The sequence below is a fragment of the Poecilia latipinna genome, unplaced genomic scaffold, assembly GCF_001443285.1.
Source record: "Poecilia latipinna isolate Pla-1442-1.1 unplaced genomic scaffold, P_latipinna-1.0 Scaffold1402, whole genome shotgun sequence".
NCBI classification, from domain to species: domain Eukaryota; kingdom Metazoa; phylum Chordata; class Actinopteri; order Cyprinodontiformes; family Poeciliidae; genus Poecilia; species Poecilia latipinna.
In genome coordinates this window covers 118,787-122,183 of record NW_015114018.1, presented here as the reverse complement: position 1 = coordinate 122,183, position 3,397 = coordinate 118,787, and the positions used below count along the sequence as shown (strand labels likewise).

General features: G+C 47.5%; 1 protein-coding gene across 1 annotated transcript in view; it reads left to right on the top strand.

Moving 5' to 3' along the window:
• Positions 1–3,397, top strand: part of col6a4a (collagen, type VI, alpha 4a) — an 80,359-nt gene that overhangs the window by 11,205 nt on the left and 65,757 nt on the right. Inside the window, exon 3 of the mRNA XM_015056730.1 lies at positions 1,227–1,282. The gene's annotated coding sequence lies outside the window, so the exon portion shown is untranslated. The remainder of the gene's footprint in view (positions 1–1,226; positions 1,283–3,397) is intronic.

Genomic DNA, 3,397 nt, shown 5'->3' with positions numbered 1-3,397 from the left:
TTGTGTGTGTGTGTGGTCTTGGTTTGTTCTGTTTGGTTGTGTGTGTGTGTCTTGTGTGTGTGTGGTGTGTGTGTGTGTGTGTGTGTGTGTCCTGTGTGTGTGTGTGTGTGCCTCCTGCAGGCCTTGTTTGGTCAGAGTTTACGTTTCCAGCTCTCAGTCGTCAGCCGGAGCCGGTGGCGCCAGGAACCAATCAGATTAGGATCAGCAGGATGAAGGTTCCTCCCTTCATCCTGATGATGATGAAGGTTCCTCCCTTCATCATCATCTTCAAATCTTTCTGCTCCACAGAGTTTCCACTGCAAGAAAAAACCTGAAACTGTTTGGTAACTACATCAATCAGAAAGTTTAGATCAGAGAAATGTTGGAGCAGAACGAGCAGAGGCACTCCCAAAGGGGGCCCAAGGGGCCCTGCGTAGTTTTTTAAAATAATACGAATATATTGGTTGGTTTATTTTGGCGGTTTCAACCCGACCGTCCTCCCAGGGGCCTGGGTTCGGGCCCCTGGTGAAGGTTTCCTGGGAGCGCCTGGTTCTGATGGTCAGAGCCGGACCGGACCTGGAGCGTTTCTCTTCAGCACCTTGAATCTGTTTCTGTCGGTCTGGTCTGAACTCTTTCCTCCATTAGGTGTGTCTGCAGAGGTCAGAGGTCACGCTCATGTTTATGGGTCCTCCAGACCTGATGAGTGTTTTCCTGTTTATGCTGCCAGGACCCAATTCTTCATGCTGCTTACTGGGAGCTCTGGTCCAGCTGCTCGCATTCCAGTCTGAGAACGATTCAGAAAATGGAGCTGGACCTCAGGGGACGGTCTGACCCCTCCAGCCTCAATCTGGGCCCAACGAGTCGCCGCTTCCTGAAGCAAAGCCTTTCTTTACCCGTTTCTTCACTCGACCTCACTGGCTGCCATCTTGTTTCTGTGAAAAAGATTTTACACGTTTATCTGCGTCTGATGAACGTTTCCTCTTTTCATTTCTTTCTCTGCATCGCTGTCGTTGCTGCTGTGTTTCCATCTTTCCACACTTCATAAAGAGGAAGCAGCTGGAAGCAGCTGGCACTCATCATTTCACAGGTGGATGAGAAAAAGAAAACATTCGTTCAGGACATTAAAACCTTATAATCCCTGATCTCCACCTGAAAGTGAATATTTCAGAAATCTCTGCTGTTTCCGTGCGGTTCTGATCCGATGTTGGAGGATCTCATTTGTTCACTGCTGTGTTCTGGTTTTACAGGACGGTTGGAGGCTCCTGCTGTGCTGCTGTTGAGCCGGGCGCTGAACCTGCACCAGGTACCGTTTTCATTCTCGTCACCTGCAGACACAGCATGGCTGATGCTATCGATCAATGCTAACCATTCTAGCTGTTGCACCTGCTCGCCACCAGGGGGCGCCTCTGAGTCACACGCGCTAAAGCTGGACCTTCAGAAAACTCAATTGCAGTACCATCATCCAACCTGAAGAGGGCAGCACTGAGGCGGCTTCAGGCAAAATTTTACAAAATCAAATGTGTACAAAATGTTAAAATCTGCACAGAAACATTGAAATATGAGCTGCAGTATTTAACTTGTATAAAAATGTTTTTTACATATTTGTTAATATTATCATTACAGTCTGTGGGAAAAAATGAGCTCCTCTGCTTCTCCCAGTACTCCCAGTAGTAAGTACAGAAATCCACCAGAGTCAAACAACCAATCAGAGCCAGGAGGAGGGTCTTAGTGCTGTCAATCACCCGCGTGCTCACTGCTCCAGCTATGAATGCTAAAGCTAGCTGATCTGGAGGTTAGCGCCTCTTTAAATCAGGACTGGAAACCAACAGGGTTTGTGTGTGTGTGTGTGTGTGTGTGTGTGTGTGTGTGTGTGTGTGTGTGTGTGTGTGTGTGCTCAGATCTGAAGCACTGAAGCAAACATCACCTCTGACTCCATGTGCTGCTTCACTAGAGGTTCATCCAGAACAAACTTCCTTCCTGCTGCAGCGCGCAGTGATCTCCTCTTCCTCCTCCTCTTCACCCAGCAGCTGCTCCATCAGAACCGTCTCTCGGTTATCAGACCAGTTAAACTATTTTTCCTGGCTTCCCGGTTGGCTCAGGTTCTGATCCGAAGCCTTGAACCTCCTGATGGTTCTGGATGGAGATGTGGGAAGTTCTCAGATGTTCCAGCTGTCAGAAACAAGGAACTGCTGCTGGTTTGGATTTGGACTGAACAGAACCGCCGCCGTGCAGCTACAACAGCTGCTGCTTTGGACTGGAACCGAAGAGCCTGCAGCATAGGGCAAGCTGTTTTATATTTAATAACATGCTGGAGCAGCTTCATGTTGTTAGCTCGGCAGGACCATGTTGGAGAAAACCGAAAGGTTCCTCAGAGGTCACAAAAACCGTTTATAAAGTCCGTCAAAAATGAATCGCAATAATTTGGGTCAAATTTAGTTAAATATTTAGTTGAATATTAAACTTGCAACTAAGTATTTAAATTACAAACAGAAAATCCAACCTGCTGGCTAAATATGTAGCTTGCAAATTAGATATTTAATGAATCCAGCAGGTTAAATGTTGGACTAACATGTTGGACGAATGAACCGTGTTTTAAATTATCTAAATTACTGCCGTTAATTTTCCACTGTAACGTTCCAAACGGCAGCCCATAATTTGTAGCTAATAAATTTGTAAACATCTTGCCGTACTGATCCCAGTTCAGCAGAACCGGCGGAACCGGAGCAGTTCTGCTCAGATCTGGTTGTTCGTCAGGCAGATAGATGACATCACTTCCTGTCTCTGATCTGGTCTTCGGTGCAATAACTCTCCCTGGTTCTGGTCCAACCGAGCTTCATCAGAACCGGTTCTGCAGTCAAGGTGGACCGAGCCGGCGTGGCAGCAGCACATCGGACCAGACTGTCCTGCTTCCTTCAGAGATTAGTTTTTATTCTTCTGGCTCATTTTTCTTCTTCATGGGATAAAAATCCAAAACCCAACAGAACCAGAACCGACAGAGTCCAGAACAAACACAGCGATTCACAAGGAGCCGCTTTGGGTCCTGGTTCCGAGACTTTAATTGGTCCGTTCCATCATCTCTGACAGGCAAAGCAGAGAGTAAAAACCAAAAATATCTCAGCCAACGGAACCCGATCAGAACCTCTTCCAGAACCTGCCAAGAACCCGATCAGAACCTCTTCCAGAACCCGATCAGAACCTCTTCCAGAACCTGCCAAGAACCCGATCAGAACCTCTTCCAGAACCCGATCAGAACGTCTTCCAGAACCTGCCAAGAACCCGATCAGAACCTCTTCCAGAACCTGCCAAGAACCCGATCAGAACCTCTTCAAGAACCCGATCAGAACCTCTTCCAGAACCCGATTAGAACCTCTTCCAGAACCCGTTCAGAACGTGCTCAGGAACCTCCCAAGAATCCGTT